At 33.9% G+C, this 23,670-nt stretch overlaps 1 long non-coding RNA gene across 1 annotated transcript; it reads right to left on the bottom strand.

The window, feature by feature from the left end:
- Nucleotides 1–6,420: 6,420 nt before the first annotated feature.
- On the bottom strand, nt 6,421–20,842 carry LOC118751776. The gene is made up of 3 exons (XR_004994594.1): nt 20,672–20,842; nt 20,278–20,609; nt 6,421–7,037 (listed from the first exon to the last, which is right to left on the bottom strand). It is a non-coding gene; the product is annotated as an uncharacterized LOC118751776 (long non-coding RNA).
- Between the last annotated feature and the right edge of the window lie 2,828 nt (nt 20,843–23,670).

Below are 23,670 nucleotides of genomic sequence, written 5' to 3'. Positions count from 1 at the left end.
TTATATTATTTTTGGTTATTTTATAGCTAACTATATTGTTTTTTTTTTATTTTGATTTTCTTTTAATTTTTGGATTTTATTTATTTTTAAATTAAATTATTTATTTAATTTTTAGAAACTTATTTTATTTTTGTTATTTTTTTATTAATTTTATTGTTCTTTTTTAGTTTGATTTTCATTTAAGTTTTGGGTTTTATTTAAAAAAAATAATAATTTCATTTAATTTGTAGAAACTTATTTTAGTTATTTGTCGTTTTTTTAATTTTAATTCATTTTCTTTTAGTCTTTAGATTTTGTTTTAAAAATATTTTTTTTTTAATTTTATTTAAAGTGCCATTTTCTTCTTTTTTTGTCTTGATTTTTAATTTTTCTGATGAATTTTTTCGAAAGACTCTTGTGAGTTGAAAGATGGTTGCCTGCATTTTCCTGCAAGTGTGCCGATGTCTGTAAACTGCATTTATACTCACGCACTTACCTACCAATTCATCTATTAAAAGGAAATAAATACAAAGGAATAATTGTTTCGATTTTAGTTCAACACGCTCTTGATTCCGAGAACTTGTTGACATTCACTCGCATTATGACTTGCACATTTACGTAAAGTGTAGTCATGCTCAGATGTTGAAAACGAGTTTTAAAATTTTTTAAAATAAATATTTAATACTAACTAAAAAGTCAAAATTTCTGCCATCGCATTCAACTTCAATAAACTGACTATTAAATGCTTAACTAGTTGAATACTTACTTAAACGCTACCGACAGCTGGAATATTCCGGATAAAATACTTTTATGATAATTTGTGTATAAAATTTGTTTTCCGAATTTTAAAATTAAGTCATATATATTATGTGTTAAAAATTTTTGCGAAAAGGTAAAAGTCATATGTTTTTAAGAAGGCGTTTGACAGCTTTTTCTCGTCAGAAAATTTCTGGATAAGTTTGAAATAATTAATACGGAAGACTAAGCTGCTTATTTATAGTTATTTAAGGTCGATAAAAAATGCTTTTTATAGCTCCTTATGATTGCATGAGAGACATAGATATTCCATTAAAAAATTTTGATGAACCAACCAAACAACATCTTTCTTTAATAAATGGGGTTGCCGTTCCCTCAAATTTTCACCTTTTATTTGTATTCCGTATTGTAATCAACGTAACAAAAAAAAAACAACTTTCACACTCTTACGGCTTCTCATAGTCTTTCTTTTGCTCCTTCCAAAGTTTGTTGCGCGTTTCTTCTTTACACTCTACATTTGACTTTTATTATCAAGTTGGAAATGTTGTCTTACCTGACACAATAACGAATGGAGTGACATACAAATTTACACGCCTTCCTTCATATCACTCTTCTGACAAAATGCCATTCATACGTAATTTTTTCACGTCAGGACATTCGCATTAAGTGCTGTCAATGTTGCTTTGTTTCTGCAAATTTATTTTCCTGAAAGCATTAACCTTCAAAGTAAGCAAATTGATGCGCTTGGCGTTAGACAGTCAGAAATACAATTTATTTTTGCTCCGAAACTTTCAATTTTGTCTAATAAGAGCTAATCACTGTGTGAAACTTGCAAATCAGTTATGTGAATATGTGTGTACCACCGTGTGAGTAGAGATTTTACATTTTGCGTCACACATCACTCAAAATACTGAGTCTTCTCATTTTCAGAGAAAAACAAAAATCTTACGACTTTCGAAGCAGTTTAGCGGGCATTAAACCTATTGGAAAGTTTTCTTTTTCATCTAGTAATCACAAACAAATTTTCAAGACAATAAAAAATTATGTTTTTGAGAAAATTTAGTCTTTTGATTTTTCCAAAACTGGCCGCCATTTTGTTAATTCTCAAAAGATTTCAAATTTTCAAATGTGCAAATATAGAGCATCAAAAACACTTATGAAATCAAAAAACCGAATTGAAAAATATGGATTTTTGAAAAAAAATAGAAAGATTTCAATAAAAAAATTGTCAGCCGCTTTACTCTAAAACTGCACTTTGCCCTAAAATTTTCAGATGCTCGTAACCCAGCGATTTTTTTTTTCGCAAAACCAAAAAAACACGTGTCTCTGTGGGCCAAAGACCTAAAAAACATGAAAATCGTATTAAACTTGTTTGCGAATTTTGAACCCATTCACCCTGCATGAATTGAAATAGAATCAGCCATTAATCAATACTTTTCGATGGGTAATCACAAAAAAAGTTGACTCTAATTTAAAAGCAGCTTTTTAACAAATATCCCATTTAAAGTTATGCCAAAAAGCTGCTTTGGATTTAAAGTCGATTTTATTTTGATTGTAACTATGGGCCACTATTTTATTACTATAAAATACATTTCTCATATAATAGCTGTTATGAAACAACTATTTCGGTAAATTGCAGAAAATTTACAACATTTTTATAATTTTGAGTGACCAGTTATTTAGGTCCATCTGTACCCAGATTCCTAATTCGCGCTGCAGTTTCAAGATTTCCGCACCAAGGTTAAATAAATGATACCTGCAAAGTTGTAACAAACAATTCATAACTTTCTATGCTTTATAAAAATATTCCTAAGCTAGAGATTTTGATTCTTTCAATTTGTAAAAAAAAAAAATCATTACATCAATAAAAATTCGACGCCCTAATATATATCTTACGCGAAAGATATAAATCATAGCGTAGTGGTAGGCATTGCAATAACTAATTAACTAATCCCAAGGAGGGTATCCTTTCCCGCCCAATCTACACGAGCGGTGCAGTCCGCATGACGTACGGAACTTGTGTTTTTTTTTTTGTTTTTATACCCGAGTGCACTTGTGCACAAGGGTATATTAATTTTTTTCACATAACGGTTGTTTGTAACAGCCAAAACGAATCGAGATAGATATAGACAAATGTAAACATATATGCTCAGAATGAATAGAGAAATCGATTAAGCCAAGTCTGTCTGTCCGTCCGTCTGTCCGTCTGTCCGTCCGTCCGTGTACACGATAACTCGAGCAACAATTGAGATATCTCAACGAAATTTGGTATGCAGGTTTCCCTTAATCCAAGGTAGGTTGGTATTGAAAATGGGCGAAATCGGACCTTAACCACGCCCACTTCCCATATAACGGTAATTTCCAGAAATACGAAAACTGCGATATTTTAGTAACTACTGAAGATAATTCACTCAAAATTGATATTTACAATAATTTTTAGACGAAAAATAAGAATATTATAAATTTTTGGAAAACGGGCGTTGCCACGCCCACTTATGGTTACATGTGTATATCGTGGTAAAAGCTGCACCAAATTCTTCCAAACTTGGCACAGTTGTTGGTCTTGAAACAGCATACTAAATGGCCGAAAATTTAAAAAATCGGACAATAACCACGCCTACCTCCCATATAACGGTAATTTTCAGAAAAACGAAAACTGCGATATTTTAGTAACTACTGAAGATTATTTACTCAAAATTGATATTTGCAACAATTTTTAGACGAAAAATAAGAATATTATAAATTTTTGGAAAATGGGCGTAGCCACGCCCACTTATGGTTACATGTGTATATCTTGGTAAACGCTGCACCAATTTCTTCCAAACTTGGCACAGTTGTTGGTCTTGGTACAGCATACTAAATGGCCGAAAAATTTTAAAATCGGACAATAACCACGCCCACAGTCCATATAAGGGTAATTTAGAGAAATACAAAATCTTCGATAAATCAGTAAATATTAAAGCTAATTTATTCAAAATTGATGCTTGCAACAATTCTTTGCCAAGAAATATTTTTGTGGTAAAATTTTGGAAAATGGGCGTGGTACCGCCCACTTATGATCACATATATGTATCTCGGTAACCGTTATACCAATTTGTACCAAACTCGGTATTTTTATTGTGCTTGCCACATAAAAGCAAAATGTTGAAAATTATTGAAATCGGACTAAAATTACGGCCGCTTTTCATATAACGGTAAATTTCAGAAATGCTTGAAACTGCAATATTTCGAAATTTAAGGACGCTAATTTACTCAAAACTGATACACTCCGGCTTACCATCTAGCGGTAGGTTTCGGAAAGGTGAAAAAACATATATTTAATACTTGCGCCGGGTATTTAATGTACGGCTCGGCCCGAACTTAGACTTTCTTACTTGTTCTTTTTTTTTTTGGTGTCTGGTCGTGGACACAGGACTTTGTTAATCTAAAACTATTCAGCTACAGAATAAAATTCATCAGCTGATTGGATAAGCTAAAGTTAGTATGTCAATTATTGAGAGAGGAAATGATAGCTTTATTTATAGTAAAACTAAAGTCCGATACGTCAAGTGTGCTTGAATGAAATTTAAGATCTTGACATAAACAATGAAGTGATTCGTTAAATTCAAAATATGCTTTGCATGGCTTCAAAAACAAAGGTTGACAGTGTCTCGATACCCGAGAGGGAATTTTAAATTATGCTGAGAATTTCGTCTTCTACAAAAGAATTTTCTTATCGTTTTGATTAATGCAGTTGATTTCACGTAGTCAGAGTTCTTGGCATTGAGTTGGACAAAATTTGTTCAACATTGATATTCAAAATTTTAAAATTTTATAAAAATATGGGCCCGAAAATTTTTTCGATTTGATATTCCAAAAGTATTTTGAAAATGGAAAATTTGGTATCAATCGGTGCTATAACATAAAAAATTATAAACACAACTTAGATCCAAAAGCTAATTAGTATCCGAAATGAACTGAAATGCACCTTATTGTAATTTTGATAAATATTTTTCAGTCAACGAACTTCCCGCATCAACAACCAATTTTTATTTCAAGTAAAAGACAGACAAAAATATTAAAATCTACCCGGTTGGTAACACAAAAAATCGATATTATCCAACAAAATGCCAAGTCTTAAATCATATTATTTTATTATCGTAGCTCTCTAAGATACTTGAAATTTTATACAAAATAATTAGATTTGTTAAAAGTTAAGAGCGACACTCACCATTATTTAGATTCGCCAACCCAAAGACTATCATCATTGTGATGTGCAGCAAATTGTTGCCAGCCTGTTGACTATGCCGCAAAAACATTTTGGCTTGAAAGACTGAATGCCCTTATGCTGCTAAAATATTTTTGAAGTGACTTCAATTTACTTATTACGCCAAAATTGAGACTTTCCGCACACTTGTTGTTTAATGGTTTTAATTGAATTCTTCTTTCATTTTATTTTTATTTTTATTTTATTTTAATTTTTTTGCTTTATGTTGTTATTTATATTTTCTTTTGTTGAACTTGCACTTGGATTTTCACTGCTTGTTGAACAAAACACAAAACTTTTGCCGCAAAATTTATAAAATTTATTTATCTAACTTACTTTCAGGTTTTCGAGTAAATACGTGGCCGGCAATAAGGTCAGCGCGGGCTGTACTGAGTTCAAAGCGGTGAAGGTTGAAGGTGAACAAGCGGAAAGGAGGGCGGATTTTAAGTTTACTTTTTATTTACACTTTCATGGCATTGACATACTTGGGGTTGAGGTTACGAATGACGTTAGAATTTTTTACAAATTTTTCATAGTTTGTAATTTTAGCACTGTAGTTTAATATATGTATTGTTTGTATACAATTTTAACTAGGGATGCTGCAGAAAAAATATGTATGTATGCATACTTTTAACGTGTATGTTTGTAGGATTTACAAATAAATTTATGCATTTTTATACATACAAAATTTTGCAATTGTCAACAGCTGCTATTACACTTCAGTGAGTATTTCACGTGCAAACACACACACACACATACAAATACATATGTGGTTATTTGCATTTCAACTTAAATGTTGTTCGACAGTGTGGGTGTGCCATACAAAGGCTTCACTTACTCGGCACATCGTCGGTTGTCTTGTCTATTATCTTCAGCACATACACATACATTTGCACATGAAATGACAACAGCGAACGTATGTGTCTCAGTAAAGTCAAATTCTCATCTGATTTCGTGTTTTTTTTTATTTATTTCTTCATGCAAGTTTGCTGCTTTCTGTTCTCAACATTTCTGTGAATTTGTTGTTTCCGCAGCTGCACTATTTAGTAGAGCATATCTACACACAAACACACACAAGCATACTCGCCTGGGTTTATGCTAAACATTTTCAATTCCAGTTCAAAACCTGTATTTGTTCATATGCAAGCATGTATGCATGTGTGTATATACGAGTATGTGTGAGTGCATTTTAGTGTCGTTTGTTGTTGCCTCATTCAAATTGAATGCATTGAAATTATCGAAAATATTTTATTTATGCTAAACGCGCTCCAACACTGCTGTCATCGTCACACGAAGTAGTCCGCACGTACACTCAATACACACACAGTGAAGTTAATGCATAGTTTTTTTTTTATTTTTGTCTTTTACTTTTTTGTTTGCGACAACCATTTGCAACGTCTACTACTGCACTAACATCGCAATGCTGCAACTATGCTACACACACACACATACTAGTTTTTGCTTGCGAGTTTTTGCTTGGCAAAGCATTTTCACGCTTCGTTGGTTTGGTATTCGAATTTTTTGCACTTTTCGTCAACACTTTTTTTAGCACTTTCTTTGTTTTTTGATGGTTTGAATTTTCAAACACTCGTGCATATTTTCAAATGCTTTGCTGCGTTACGTTTTCGTACACATTTGCATTTCATTTCGTTCGCAAACTTTTTTTTTAAGGTTTTCAATCAATCTGTGATGAATATGTTTTCTTTTGTGCTATTTTTGTTTTCTATTATTTTATGTTGCATTATTTTTCTTTTCCACTCTTATTATTTTCAGTGTTCACTGGCACATGCTCCGCATATTAGGTATTTATCAAGAGTAATCATTCGAAATATTCGCGCGGAATTTCACTTTCGCTGTCACTTGCGAATTTTTGTAGTTTGGTTTATATTGGAATCATAAATTTGTTTAATTTTGGTTCTTAATTATCTGTTGCATACTTTACAGCGCAGTTGACAGAGTTTGGCATTCTCCTGGTGTTTTGACAGTTTCATTTCTCAGTTATTGCTGTTGGGACTCGGTTGTCTCACATGTTCCAGATATCACTGATTGGCTGCACCTGTAGTAATAATAAATATTTTAAATAAAGTAAAAAATATATTTTTTCGTGTTTAAATTTTCATTTAATTAAAGACCTTTGAGAAACTTTTAATTTAATTATTAAACTAAAATGAATGTTGTCATGTATTAGCTATTAAACACTAAGCGTTTCTAAAATTCAAAAAAAAAAACAAGTAAGAGCAGCGCTGTCTTCGGCTATGCCGAAGGCTTCATACCTTTCATGAACATCTGAAAATTTTACTTTAACAGATTACTGCATTTAAAAAAATTTATATATTTACAGAATACATAGATAGAGGAGATACATATATTTATGAAAAACCATATCTAAACAATCAAAGGTATTGAAGATATATCTTATATAGCACCAATCTAAGCAATTTTCACTGCTGTATGATCGGTATGTAAACCGGTAACACAATTTAATGGGTTTAGACTCCTACATAAAGGAGTCGTAATAACTGGTATCTGAAAAATCAGAGGTTTAAGAGATAAAGTTTATACAGCATAGATGTTTACGACTTTTTCAGTAGACTTTGTATTATTATTTATAAAATATCTTACGAAATTTATCTTTTTTAGCAGTCCAAATAAAGGAGTTTTACAGTAAAACCCCATATCTGAACAATCAGTTGTATGGAGGATATAAATAGGTTACAGTGACCCGCTTTTTGCTAATTTTACTGTAAACTTTCTGTTGGTAATTAGTGAAAATATTGCGAAATTTCATGTTTCTAGCTGCATAAATGGAGAAGTTATCGCAAAAAATCTCATATCTGAACAATCAGTTATATGGAGGTTATAGGTTATAGCGACCCGATCCTCGTCATTTTCACTGAAAGCATTCTTTTGATAATGGGTGAAAATAGTGCCAAATTTCATGTTCCTAGCTACTTAGATGGAGGAGTTATAACGAAAAATCTTATATCTGAACAATCAGTTGTATGGGAGCTATAGGTTATAGTGACCCGATCTTTGTAATTTTCATTAGAAGTTTTCTGTTGATAATGGGTGGAAGAATTGCAAAATTTCAACTTCCTAGCTGCATAAATGAAGAAGCTATAATGAAACATGTCATATCTGAACAATCAGTTGTATGGGAGCTATATGTTATAGTGGTCCGATTCGTCAGGTTCCGACAGATGATTAATACTTTACAAAAATACATTCATCTGCCAAATTTGATCCAGATATCTCGAAAACTGAGAGACTAGATTGCATACAAACAGACGGACAGACAGACAGACAGACAGAAAGACAGAAAGACAGACGGACAGACGAACAGACGGGCATGGCTAAATCGACTCAGCTCGACGTTCTGATCATTTAAGTGTACATTTTAATGGGCCTATCTCAAACATCGGACGAAAGTTATAATACCATTTCATGCTCATGAAAGGTATAAAAATTACAAAAATGCTCTAAAATTATAGCACTGTGAAACAAAACTGAACTTAAAAAAAAACTTTGCGTGCGCATATTTCAGGTTTTTTTTCGGAGGAGGAAGCATCGAAAGCCTTAACCCCAAACCAGTGAGTGTGACACTTTAACCAACTAAACCCCCCTCCGGTACCACCGCCAAGTATTTCGTCGGGACGCAATTTGAGCACTAAGCTCTACGTCCGTTACCGTGCACATGATACCACCCGCTGTTAAAGTCTAACTGGTGTTAAAGCAACCCACCCATTTAGATAGTCCTACTAGGAAGTTCGCATCTAAGTAAAGTATAGACCGCATATAGCAATTTAATGTCGCTTTTTCGATATTTAGAGGCTCGCCCTCTTAACACCGTAACTTCTCAAACGGGCTTGTTGCGCCATGACTGTAGCGGCTGCTAAGTTAGGTTGCGTCGAAGGACTTTAATCATTTCCGCAGAGAAATGGCAGACATCGTTCCATGATTCCTCGCTCATTAACATTATCGGTACCATATTTTCTGGTGTTATACAGGAGCCACGTTTAGTATTATGTGCGGGTCTCATGGAGTCGAAGCGGGAGCTATATTTGCTCGGGCTATATTTCATCGTTGGGCTTTATTTACTTTGTATGCTATTTTCAACAAATATAGTTCAAAAACTGATACATTTTCAAAATTTTTAGAAGAACAATTTGGCGGCTATATTCAGATTTTTGGATCATGAAAATTTTTTTCTCGAGAGAACGAACTGACATAGTTAATCTGAATACGAATCCAGCAGCTATCAAACCTAATATATGCGCACTCTAGTTTTTTTTATGTTCCACAGCGTAATAATTATTAATTATTAGATCTAAGTTTTAACTTTTTAGGTCATATTTGTTAACAGTGATTTCCTCTCCAACAAGCCAGCAGAGTAGCACGCTTAGGCCAACAAGTTAAAGCTTAAGCAGACGGCAGCATTGATCCGGAGTAACTCGGACTTAATCTGGATCAACTGCAGTTAATTCCCGAGTTGATCCGGATCAACGCTGCCGTCTGTTTATGCTTTTAGACTCATTAGGATTCCACTTAAGCGAACCCTTATGCAATTCTACCGCACTTTTATTGCGACGAAACATAGAGTTACTTGGCAGTCAAAAATGGTATAAATAAAGGTCACTAATCTAATGGAATTTGAATGTAGATCGGCAGAAAATACTTCAGTTAAAAGGTATCACAGAACTTTTCCCAAAAAAATTCCTTGATTGCTTCCCAACTGTCAGATTTCGAGCCGCTTTTATTTTAAGGCGATACCAGCAAAAATATTTTTGTTTGGAAGCATAATTTTGAGCTAATATTTCTTTTTTTTTTGTAAAAATTAATTAAAAATTAGTCGTTACCAATTATGGAACTCTCTTTTAACGATAGCAAAGGGGCCGTTTTAAATCTCTGCTTTAATTTTGACCAATGACAGTACTCAATCCCGACTCTTTCGTCCTCGTTCGCGCACTCTGGGCAACGTGAGCAACCCATGTGCGAGATGCGGTAACCAATCCGAGTGGAGTCACGCAAAAATAATGGGAGCTTCGGTGCGATCACTCGGAATTATTCGGTTTAAGGGCCCACTGAGTATGTAGCGTCTGTTCACCAGTTGGTGCGACCGCAAGCGGGTGTCTGTCTTGGAGTAAGCGACTCGCTATATAAACGTGTATTTAGTTGCGAAACCACCTTCGTCCCAGCAATGGTTTGGGATCCGCTGCGTAAAAACCCGTCACGTAAGCGGCAGAGAAAATGCTCGACGCTTTCAACAGTTGAGGCAGTACTGTCTCAGAGGGCGACTTGCTTTATGGCTGCTAATTCAGTATGGCAGTATACGCTAAAGTGGTCGGAGAACTGTAAATTTAAGTTCAGGGAGAGCTCTTGCGAATACATCTCACCAATAACCATATTTCTCAGCTTTGAAAAATTTTCAAGAATTGCATTAGATTCTTGATTCCGGATTCCCTACGGAATTATAACAGGCAACATCTTTTTAAAGCGGAGTAGACGACTTGTGTAATCAAGCTAGTGTTACCAAAACTTAGGTCTCCCCAGGTGTGAGCTGCGTTAAATATAATTGCGTTTAGGCTGACTTAAAAACCCCCCATGAAGACCGATAGGAAGAGGAGTTAGTCAAATTTCCTTGTTGGTGGAGGCTAAAGTGCTCAACACATTGGACACATGCATTACTCAGGCATATTCGCAAGCGAATTTTACTAAAAAAAAATTATATAATTACATCCACTCCTTGACGCGAAATTAGTATATATGCAAGAAACAAAATTTTAGAGGAGGGCGTTTTTTTCTGCTTTAAAAAATTTTTGAACATTTTTTGTATATTGTTTGTTTTTTTTTTACTGCGTGCAAAATACTCTTGTTTTGCACTTATGAACGGCTGAGTGGAAGATCGGCCTATCTTGACAGCCTGTTCGAACAAACCCTATCTCAGGAAACTTTCCAAGAACGCCCTTAGTCAGAATTTTATTTAAGAGCGCCCTATTTCATAATTCGGTTTAAAATCAAATTCCTTAAATAGTAACAACAGGCTTTCTGTATTAAACTAAGCGAAGCACTGGGTTCTCACAAAAAGATACGCAGGCAGCTGATGTTCACTCCGGAGATCTTTTCGAGAGTGTTGAGGAAATGCGCAATGAAGTGCTTAAACATCAGTCTAGCGAATGCCGGGCAGATGAGAAGGAAGTGCTGAACCTCGTCTTCAAAATAGCTGCGGCAGTAGGGAGCCGTGACGATATTAAGTCCAACCGCGTGGGTTCCTAAAGGACAATGTCCGGGCAATACTCTTGTCAGAATCGATAGCTGGCACTTAGCCAACAGCAGAAGCTCCTTTGCATGTCGCGCTCGCTGTGGCGATCTATCTAGGAGCAGGTCGCAGTTTGCCAATGGAAATACTATGCCTTTCCCTGTCCGAGGTGGTGGCCTTGGGGGGTGATTTGCCTAGCCAGTTCATCAGCTCTGAAATTTCCAGGCCACTGTGATTTCACTGCTGCCTGTTTCAAAGCGACGGACTGAAAGACGATGCAGAAATTCGGTAAATTTTTTTGTTTTCAACTTCGTTTGACATTAGCCTGAGACATACAACATGTTGGGAAATAAAACGCCTACCGCCGAAGAAAATTTTTCTAAGTCACTGACCTATCAAACCGACGTTTGGTGTCTACATTTTTTTTTTATTTAAGGAAGGCCAATTATTTAGCCCAGCTATAAGTTATAGCGCCATTAACAAAATGATATAAATATTAAAAAGTAATAATAACAATTTAAATTCTTTCAAAAATTCATCTTTGATCATTTTGACTTCCATAAAATTCTTCAGAAATTGATATCCTTTATATCTAAACAAAAAAAATTGTGTTCTCCTAATTTTTAGAAAAAATTTAGGTACACATTTTGAGATGAATATAAACTTATGCCCAGTTTTTATATAAGCAAGGAAATACTTTCACTTTCTAATCGAAAAAAAAGTTATATGCAGTATTTAAATGACCAAAATTTATGTTCATCAAAAGTTAATGTTAATATTTCCAAAACTTAACCAAAGGTTCCGAAAATATTCAGTTATACAATTTTAAAAATGTGTTCCGTTTAGTTAAATTTTTATGTGACCATAAATTTGTGTTGGGTTTTTAATTCACCAATAAATTTCACTTTTAAGATAAACAAGAATTTTTTGGAAATTTTCAAATCCCTAAAAATATGAGTTTTTTTTTATTTTCTGTACAAAATATTTGTTGAGTTTTAGACAACCAGAAGTTTAACTTTATTTTTATTTATCTACTCCCATTTTAAAGAAAAATTTGTATTTGTATTTAATTAAAAATATCCGAAAATATTTAAAAAACCGTCTCGAATGTTACGTATAGTTAGTTTATAAACCACCTGAAAAATTTTCTATCGATATTCGGAAACTCAAATTTTTCATCAGAATATTAAAAATTTCGAAACGAAGCTTTTTTTTCCTCAAATTGTATCTTTAGTATTTACTAAATTTACACTGTATATGCTTTCGCATTTAAATTTTAAATTTTACGTTCTAGATTTTTTTCCAAGGCTTTTACTAACAATATTTCTACTCACAAAGTGAAACTTCTTAGTTCCTCTCTGCATAAAAAAATTCTGAAGCTTTCCCAACTAAAATCTTTTTACATTGCCATCCGCCAACGTCACTGTCATAAGATAACTTAGTCTGAACTTCCTTTGATAACTCGAGTGAAATTAATTTGCATGTTGGTCATTTTGCAAGCGAGTATATAGCATATTTTCATGCAATTAGATATTATTTATTTATTCTAAGAGTAGCACATTTCATTGATCTCTTCGGCCTGCAACTGAACGCTTGTCTGCATTTTTATGTGAACTCAACTGCGACGGCAAAATTTGCAAAAATAATCATAACTTGAGATATACAGTCATATACATACTACATCTATACACACGCACACACATTCATACAATTCATTTTTTTTTTGTTTTGTAGCTGTTAATATTCAAACAACTCGGCCAACTACTGCCACGCAATGCTGGCTTACGCGCTCTACTTTGGCACAAATCCAATCCGCAAAGTACTTCAAGTAGAAATAACTAAAATGGATTGGATGAAAAAAAAATGAACAAAAAATTTATTCGTAAGTTTCAAATCAGCAGAAGTACCACGAAGTAGCATAGTAAAAAATACTTATTACGTATATATGTAGTATAAGATAGTGACAGTAGCAGACGCATAAATTTGCGATGTACTGTGGGCGAATGAAAAATTTTAAGTAAATTAAAAAAGTAGGCAGTAAATAACTGCTGCACTAACTAAGAGGCAAATACAAAGAATACCCAGAATTAGCTACCCCAAAATTTAGAAAAAAAGGCTTCACAAGCCTATGAATGCTGGAAAATAATTCACGTAAAAAAAAATAGAAAATGCTATCTAAGATCTTTAGCATCCCTGAAGAAAGAGAGTAAGAAAATATGCGCGTATGCTTGAGTCATTTAATGGGAAAAGAAATTGGCCTATTTACTATAATTCCAACGCATGCCACAAAATATACGACATTACTTATACGCCATGTACAACCCCCTGGATGTCATTCATATTAAAGTTTAGAGATCTTCCGACACAAAAGTGTGCTTAGTTGCGACGACGCTCCTACTCTCTCCGCATAAATACATAAGAGACATAAGTGACTTATAAACTTATTAACATTTTACTATTGTCGCCAGCAGCCCAACGGCAAATGTGCATACGAGCGGACTATACGCGTCCCACTTGGCAACTAAAGCGACAAAGCAAAGCATTAGCCTTATTCAACCCTATACAATATGAATGTAGATATATGCATATACGTAGCAGGTATGTGTATATGTATGTATGTATATATTCGAAGTACAAAAGTTTAAATGTGCGTAAGTAAAGGCAATTCTTTTGACGCAGAATTCCCTGCGGCCATTTGTCATTTGCTTAGTAAGAGCAATGAACCTGTAACCACAAAAGGACAATTTATATATGTATATACGTACTCGTAGTTGTAAAAAAGGGGAGTATCAAAACAAATGCCTTTTGCGGTTGACGGCATATGCGCATTTAGAGTAAGGAGAATTTAATGAAAATTTCTTGTTAGGCTGCCGGAGGTGTTAATATAAGATTAGCTTATACTGATTGTAAGAAAATCAAGACTAAGATAAATTAATGTAAATACAAAACTAGGAAGAAAAGTAAAAACAGAGAAGTGGAGGAGAGTGTAAGCAAAAAACTGGATAAATACATATAGCGGAAGCGGTTTACAAATAGGAAGAAAAAAACTCAAAGAGAAATTAACATCGGACTTTTGTTTTCACTAGTCAACTTCATTAAAAAAGATAAAAATCGTTCAGTTCTAGAAACGAAGCAATTGTGTTTTTTTGCTAAATATGTAAGCTTATGAAGTAGCGAAACAATTTACAATTACATAAGGTTGGTAATAGCATAGGTTATCATCAGAAATGCCGCTTATCCGCATTAGGTTCGAGAATTAACTTTCGGACCTAATCCCAATTAACTGCAGTTATCTCCTGAGATAATTCCGAATTAATGAGTTTATCTGCATCCATGCTGTCTGCGCTTTTAGAATGGTGGCGAAAAAAAAATATTATTGCCAGGGAACAAGATAAGTTCCATTTTTGTAATATACATAGAACCAGTAAGTGTGGTTGACTAACTTGGGCATAGTTATTGTAGAAGAGACAGGTTTTTTGTAGTGGTCTGAACTCTTATAGCATTAGTATAATATTCCTACTTCTCGTTAAAGCTGGGCATCAGCAACGCTGGTGCTTTACTGTTTTCTGTTTATTTGGGTGCCTGCCGGAAGTTTTTGTAGACGATACCCAATAAGAATTACTATTATCCTTGCAACGTCAGCTCTCTGTTTTGTCTCTTAGGGTGGTACATGGCCACATGAGTTTGAATATTCAGCAAATTGCGCCATGCGCCAAATTTGGTACAATCTCTGAGGATTGTAAGGAAAGATTTTTCTATCGTAAAACAGCAAATATAAACCTGGTTCACTCAGTCCTTAGGGTAAAGCCAGTATGCAGCGCTCAAGAAAAGCAAAAACTCCATATCAAATTACGTACAATAAATGGCTAAGAAATTTTCTTGTGTCAAATTTCCTTAAAGCTTAGCATCCAGCTCTCGAGAAAAATCATAAGAAATATTTTTCATTATTTCTGTTGCTTTAAAAAACAATTTGCCTTTGCTGTACATTTTCTTGAAGAAATAAATATACGTACGAGCATTTCGTTATTGAGAGCTGCAAACTGATTTCAGATATTTTGTTAGAAAAAAATTTATTTAGAATTCCTTGTGCGTAATTTTATAGAAATTTTTTGTTTTCCTTGAGAGCTGGAATCAGGCCCTAAGGCAGTGCGCAGTTCTTAAGTAATTTGCTACGCTGTCTACTACGGTTTTCTAAAGTGTTTTGGTGAAAAAATAGCTTAAGGCAACCGATGTTTACAACAGAAATATATATGTATGTGCCCGTTCCGTTATTTCTTGAGGAAAGAGTGAGGCAACAGACACTGAAGTATCAGATGTCAAAATTCCTTGGACACACACACGAAATAATGGCAATTTTTTTCTTTACCGTTTTCTTGAGAGCTGCGTACTGGCCTTTAGGTACTATGGAAAATTTCACTGTATGAGTACAGGCATAGATATAGATAAAATGAAAGGAAACTAAAGAAATGAAGGAAGATTGTAGGAACTTCCTGTTTGGCAAAAAACAGCGAACGTCGCTTTTTGCTTTTTATCGTAGATAATACTAAGTACTAGGGTTCCCTGATAGGAAAAAATCTAAATTTAAACTTTATGCTTACTTTTATAGGCGGACAATTTTTTTCAAGGTGGTCAGTTATTTTCGAATACAAGAAGGCTAGCCGCGAAAAATGTAAATTTATATGCGGGGTTCAGTTGTATTAGCATTTGCCAACACCTTGAAAAAGAGCCTTTTCGAGAATTTATCTAAAAGCTTAAACAGGCGGCAGCGTTAATCCGGATTAACTCGGACTTAATCCGGATCAACTGCAGTTAATTCCCGAGTTGATCCGGATCAACGCTGCCGTCTGTTTATGCTTTAACTTAGGAGAGCACGCATCATTCTATAGAATGATAAGTTTTGATTTAAAATATGCTCCACAGACAGGAAGACCCATTGAGTTTAATAACGACAAGACAGTCCTACTTCACACGATGTGAGACATTGCAAAAACATTGAAAGTCAGTCAAATAGTCAGCTACGGTTGTTGAATGGTTGATTGCTTTTGGAACAGTTTTTTTATCTTTACATCGTTGGCGACACGTCAAAAAATATTAATATCCCTAAGGGAATGTAATTTTTCTGTTCCAAGAGAGCTTTTTTAATCTTTAATTTTTTGGTTTGCATAAATGGCAACCCTATCTTAAAATATTTGCAAGTTAAAGTTCAAGTTCAAAAACCTTTCTTTAGGCATCATCGTACTTTATTATTTTATTTAACTTACATAAATCTATCATCACAGCTTACAAACAGATGGCAATCTTACTCATAGGCATGTTAGTGTTACAGATTTAAACGTTATAGGGGTTACTTTTACTGTTACTAAATTTTGGTTATTTTTTTATAAGAACATAGTTCATTCTTTAGCAAAACCCGTGTAAATCCATGTTTCCAACTTTGTGCAATATTTAAAATAAAATTCAACAACTTTCGTATAAATCTCGATCTTTTTTAAAAAATCTATAAAATCAACCGTAATTTTGAGCCATTTGAAACTTGTATTTTATTCTACTAGAATTCAATGGGCTACAAAACTGCATACCCAAAATGTAATTAAAAACTCGAAATTTTTACGAAAATTTGTTGAATATTTTTTTTTTTAAATTGCATACATTTTTAAGGCAGTGTCACTCAATTGGTACATTTGTACAGATTAGCTCATTTTTATATTGGGCTATTGGTACAAAATAAAAAGATTGGGTTTTTTTTTGTAGTTAAAAGATTGGTACTATCAGGGTTGGAAAAAACATGTTTTTTTTTTTTACTTAAAGACAAAAACATCGCGTTTTATTCAAAAAATAGAAAAACATGTTTTGAGCAAAGTTTTGGCAAATGTTTTAATTTACGTATTTTAAACATTGTTTTAAACACTTTTAATAATTCAATACTAACTTACAACTTACAGCCAAAATACGGGCAAAAATTTCAAAATTTCAACCCTGTTTGTGTGAAATCTTTTATTTTTGTCAGTATTTTCTTTTAATCAATCTATGTTGAAATAAAAGGGAAAATAAAAAATAGTTTGTCGTTTTTGGTCGTAGCTAGCATACCGTTTTTCTAGATCAGAGGGTCAATTCCCGTTCTGCGTTATCGTGAAGTGAAGTGAAAAGTATAAAATTAACTCCGAAATAAATGCGGTGTAAACGTGCTATTTTTATCACTTCACGATAACGCAGAACGGGAATTGACCTTCAGGTAATTCTCCGAAGCTGTTTTCATTTTAATTTTGCATTGTGAATGAAAAAATAGTAATTCAAAGTTTAACATGGAAAATGTTACTCATACGCCATGTAAGAGTATGTTTAAAGAAAACTGTACATTACTGTGAAAAATTTCCGTTTCACAGTATCTTAATAAAAAAAAATATATTCCAGTGCAGTATTTCTTCAATAAACTTAGATTATTCCTAGTACTATGTGTACCTGTTGTACACACCGCGACAAAATGATACGGTCCAACAAAAGCCATGTAAATCCTCATTTCTAACTTTGTACGAAATTTGGAAAAGTTAAACAAGTTACACAGCGACGATTTTCTTATTTGAAGTATCTAAAAATACCGTTGACGGCGTTCGCATTTTCTGCCAAACAAAGTTATATTCGATATTTTTTTTTTGTATGGGAGAAAATAAAAAACAGCGTCGGCAAAAAAATATCAAAAAAAGAGACTGAACTCTTAGCCTCTTCATAATTGCACATTATTACTAGAAATAAGAAAACTGAATACTTGAATTATTTTCTAAAAATTATTAATAAAAGAGTTGTTTTTTAATTTCTCTATAAAGCTTGAAATGTGGATTTGTGTAGTGTTTAGTTGATATATATGTATGTGTTCGTATGGAATAGTAGCTTATGTCGGGAAGCTGGCTTTAGTATAATGCGGCATTTCCTTTATTATTTAAACGTCAAGGACTTTTTTGATGAGACTTAATTAAAAAATATCGTCTTGCTTGTATCGGAACTATTTCTTGCACATTTATTTGCCAAATGTTCTTCAACGGCTCGTTGCCAGTGAGTCATTCGCAATCGTATACTGCGAACGCCGCATTATAATAAAGCCAGCCTTTCGACATAAGCTACTATTCTATAACGAACACAGATATAATTAACGGTACTTTAATTAAAAATTGATAAACATTAAACAAAATACAAAATCGACAGCAATAGAGAATAGCAGGGACGTGAACCGGTTTTGAACCGGAAAACCGCTTTTTCTATAAAATAACTGAACCATTAACCGAACCAAAATTTTCCACAAATATTTGATCCGAACTGAAAACCGAACCACTTTTAATAAAGGTTTAATTAAAGGTTCGTTTCATCCAATTTTCAATAGACAAATTGACCCCCTGTTTTTTCTTTTTGTTAAATTTGATAATATATACCACGTTTGTGGCAATATCAAATCTTAGAGCAACCCATCTATGACAGAAACTTAACACTTATCCTTGCGCGTTGTTGCACTTGACACTTGACGCATAAACTTGTGCATTATTTTTTTTCCAAACCGTTGAACCGATCTGAAACCCCGGTTCAAAGACCAAAAACCGCTTTGAGGAACCAATCCAAACGTGCAAAAACGGTTCGAACCGCTGAACCGAATGACCAAATTTTTCATCCGGTTCACGCCGCTGGAGAAAAGAATAAAATAAAACTGCGTAATCACCCAAATCCACTGGCACTTTTCTTCGTTGGCAGTTTGTTTCTTTTTTTTTGTAAAAGAACAGGCTATATCACAAATAAAAATAACTTACAAAAAATCTGTTAATTGTGTAATTTGTTCGTATTAAAATTAAATTCTTTTTTCATAAAAATAAGAATATTTTGGGAAAATTACCTGTTCTGGGAAAAAAGAACACGTATACGTAATCTACGATTTATAGTCAAGTTCACGTGTTTCGGTGTTTTTTTTTGTCATTTCAAAACTTTCGATTTTCCCGACGGTTTTATCTTACTTTATGTAATGAAAAGTAATGGTGATAAATGGATTTTTTTTAGGATCGCATGAGGGTTTACACCAAATTGGTATACCTGCATTTAAAGATAAGAGTCCTTTTAATATTGTATGGGACATTAATTAAAATGCTCTACAGTTGAGTTTGCTAGGGCACCCTTAGGTGATTGAGTAAACTAGACTTAGACTTTCCATCAAAAGAAAATACAAAAAATAATAAAGAGATTATTTTGTTAAAAGTAGTAATAAAACACAACAAATCTTAAGGAAAATCCAGTTTTAAAGGAAATTTCAGTAAATCAGTTCGCCCAAAAACCAAAAATCGTAATGAAAAAAATTAAAAAAAAAATAAACTTTGGAAAAAAAATAAAGAATCACCCAATTTTTAGCTAAGCCTAAAAGTCACCTAAGCGCCAGCAAGCCTCACTTTTAATAATTTCTCTGGTATACACATCGTTCAGCAGCCCAACTGACAGACAGAATGACTGGCAGTTTATTTAATCAGCACTCTAAGCGATTGCTTTAAGGCAGCAGACGCAGAATGCGTCTAACAATAAAATAACAAAAGCTAAGTAAATTTCTTGTCAAATTGAAAAAATAGAACAAATATTGCAGTGAACGTGAAAAAAGAAAAGCAGAGTAGAAACAAGGGAATGCAGAATTTCAAGCAGTGTGTAGCAACAAAATAAATAAAATCACAAGCAACACACACACACACGTGTTTAAGCATAAGCTTTACAAATTTACATACACACATCCATACGCATGTAAAGTAAATCCATACATACATTTATGTGAATGCATATCGTGCAAATCAAATAGCATATAAAATGTTGTTCATACGCCACGGGCGCCACTTTAAATGTGTATAGCAACGCAAGTCGCAGACATTGCATGCACATACATACATATCGGATACGGATAGGACGATAGGACTACACAACAATGATTTCATATAAAATATTTTTATGTGTACATTCTTCGATATACACTTACAGTTGATACATATGTATGTATATATGTACTTAGTAATGTAACAAGCACACTCACTTTCGTCTTTCGCATTCGCCAACACAATCACAAACGTAATGACTTCCGCAGGAAACAGGAGATTTATCCATATGTGCTACTTATTTATATTTATGCACAGCACACACTTGACTGCTTCGTTTGCAAGTTTGCTGTTGTTGTATTCAAGTTTTGATGCTGTTAATATTGTAGTTTTATTCACTTCATTTTTGCTAAGAAGGGCAATTAATTTTCACTTTGGACAGCGACGAAACACAAGTCACGAAAATACTTTCTTTTTTTGGTATTTTTATTTTTCACTACTTAGTATGTTGCCACTATGTATTTGCCGCCTCTGAAGCTTTATAAATTATCTAAAAAATGGCAGAAGTAACTGCCTAACATTTGCATTTTATTCTTTTTAACTCTTTTATACCAAATCTCTGGATGATCAACTAGTTCAACCACAAAAGTCGACACCCAATGCACGTCGCAGCTTTCTTTTGCTTCCCTTCACTTAACACAATGCTAAGCTCAGCGCTTTGCTGCGCTGCTACTTCACTAATTTACTCGCCGTTTACAATGCGCTCAGAAAAACCCGTCACGCGAACGGTCGAACACTAACTGATTAGCGTATTGTTGATGCGTGCGAAACACCGTTGTCGACAAGCAATGACATACAACACCGCACCGCAACGATAGCAGATAGCTAACTGTAAGCAAATGTGACCACGATTGCCGCAAAAGTAACGAGCGCGACTTGACGATAGATACGCGTGAGCGTAGATACACAACGAACGAATGGGCAGCAGGCGAATATGTACGAAGGGCAGTCTCAAAGGCGGCACTCGAAAACTTTTTGGCAAGCAGGCGTTGCAGGATGGACGCACAGAGCGACAACGGCAAATGTAATGGCGTTGACAGCAACGAGTAGTTGAGCTGATGAGCGTAATGATTAGTTTACGCACGGGAGCGACGAAATATGAAAGTAGCGTCCGCAAAACAAAAAAATAAAATAAAAATAAAACGCTAAAGGTCACGGGTGCTCAGGGAGCAGGCGTGCGAAAAGAGAGAGAGAGCGCGCAAGGGCGCGAAGGAGCAGGATGGTAGAGTGTGCACAAATGTACGAAATCATTAATAACTGGCAAAAAGTAAAGTGATGTTGTTGTGTCATAATCCTGGCTGCTGCTCTTAATATTTAGCATAAACTAATTTTATAGCATAACATATTTATTGCCTTTCAAAAACTTCATTTCTTTCATCTGCAATTTGTCAGTCAATTGATCTCAGTGCGCAAAAAAAATTTGCAGTCACATACACATTATTATCATTTGTGACTAGATTGTTGAGAAAAAGTAACGAGATAAATTACATTTCCATTACAGCTTCCCTTTTTATGGCTGGAGAGTTTCGGCTGTTAGAGGAAAAGAATTATAGCAAAATATGAGGAGCAAAGAGCGGCTTCTGGTATTCGCTAAAATTTTTAAGCAAACAAATAAAATTTCTTTCATGGTATTATTTATATCGCATGCAATTTTTTTTATTCATAACTCTGGGATACATGAAATACTTTTGTGTAGATTAGATGAGTCAAACATGAAGAGGAGGGAGCAGATCATCTATGTATTTATTTACCGCGGGCAAGTACGATTTATTGGGGAAGACCTCTGTTTGGTAATACATGTCGCTACGAAACAAGTTCACTTCGTTGAATAAAATTATGGTAGGCTGATATGCGATTGGGTCATTCCAAGGCATTTACAGCTAAACATAATTAGCTTTGCTCTCACTTGTTCTTATTGAAACAACCCGCAATTATTAGAAAAAAAAATTCAGTTTTACAAGTGATTCGTTTTATTCCACAGTAGCCAGTAAAAAGCTTTAATTATTTCCTTTTTCATACCAAGAGTAGTAAAGAGTTCCCCTTTTTGTGTGGTAAAACCTTAAAGGGTTAAGGCATCCCAACCCCTCTACAGTCCATTTTCTGGCGAAAATATCTACCACTTAATTGTGCATTCCCTCGCTCAGAATTTGTTTGAAGAACGGCCTATCTCAAAATTTGGTTCAAAAATACCCTCTCTCAGCGGAAAATATATTAAAAATGTGCTGAATCGGCAGCTGATATAGGGCATTCTTCAATCAAATTGTGAAGTAGGGCGTTCTTCAAAAGTTTTCTGACATAGGGCGTGTTTGAACTGGCTGCCGAGATAGGTCGATCTTCCACTCATGTATCTTTATAGGGATCGTGCATTGTATAAAAATATATGTATATTGGTAGCCCCCAAAGATTTTAGAGCAATGCGCAGAAAGGCAAAATAGCTATATATTTACATTTTTAATATACAGTATTATGTAAATACATACAAACATACATATGGATTTAGATTATATGACACACTTATTTAAACCTAGAATACTAACCTTATTTCTTATTCCTTTAACACTAACGTTCGCCTGTGACGCTACTTTGAAAAAAGTACAAATTTTGTCTTTTTATAACCTTAGATTTATTTGAAAAATGGGCTTAAACATATTTTTAAATAAAAAAAAAATAAAAAAAATTAAAAAATTTTTTAATATTAATAAAAATACTTCATATAGAAAACATATACATATTTTATCACCTTTTTGAAAGGGGCCATTTTAAAAAATTAAAAAAAAAAAATTTAAAGCGAACGAATTCAAAAAGTCCATAAATTATCTTAAAGGTATTCGTATTTACCCTCACACAAGGAATTAATTGTCTATCTTCTCTATTGTGTCTTGTACTTACAAATGAAATCGACTTTTTTGTATCACATTGGGCCTTATGAACACAAATTAAGCAATTAATTATTCTTAAAATTTCAGACATTTTACGTAAATTTATGTATTTGACAAAATCAAGCAAAAGGTTTGAAATCTTAAGAAAAAGCAACTGCTTAATTTTTATTCATAAGGTCCATTAACTGAAATCTTCTTCCAAATTGTCCTCACTATCGCTTCCATTCAACGCTATTTGTTCCAACCATTTTGGAACTTATTCTTCATAGGTTGACCTCTTGAAAAGTAAAAAAAAAAATAAGTTCCAAATATAAAATAGCCAACAAACATGTTAAAAACTGAAATAAATACAGCAAACAAAATTACCCTTACTAAGTCAGATTTACGGGAAGTCAAATGCGATTGGGAATGGCGGCAAAACATAATTGAAGTCATACCCAGCTGCAGACAAAAGTCATGGAAATTGTCACGTTTCTCTAAGTAACTCCAGCTGTGTACCTACATATCCACGGACGTTAAATAAATCAGCTGTTAGCAAATCGTACATAGATAAAGAGCATTTCTCGCATCGGCGAGAGAGACATGCGCACTAAAGATCCCATAAAACAGAGAGAGAGAGACAGAGCAAGAAAGAGAACCTGAGCATGAGCTGGACAGTTGGTGAGAGTACCG

The sequence above is a fragment of the Rhagoletis pomonella genome, unplaced genomic scaffold (genome assembly GCF_013731165.1).
Source record: "Rhagoletis pomonella isolate Grant_MI unplaced genomic scaffold, Rhpom_1.0 Rhpom_scaffold_00989, whole genome shotgun sequence".
Taxonomy (NCBI): Eukaryota; Metazoa; Arthropoda; class Insecta; order Diptera; family Tephritidae; genus Rhagoletis; species Rhagoletis pomonella.
Note: the sequence above shows the minus strand (reverse complement) of the source record. Positions and strands in the feature narration are given on the sequence as shown.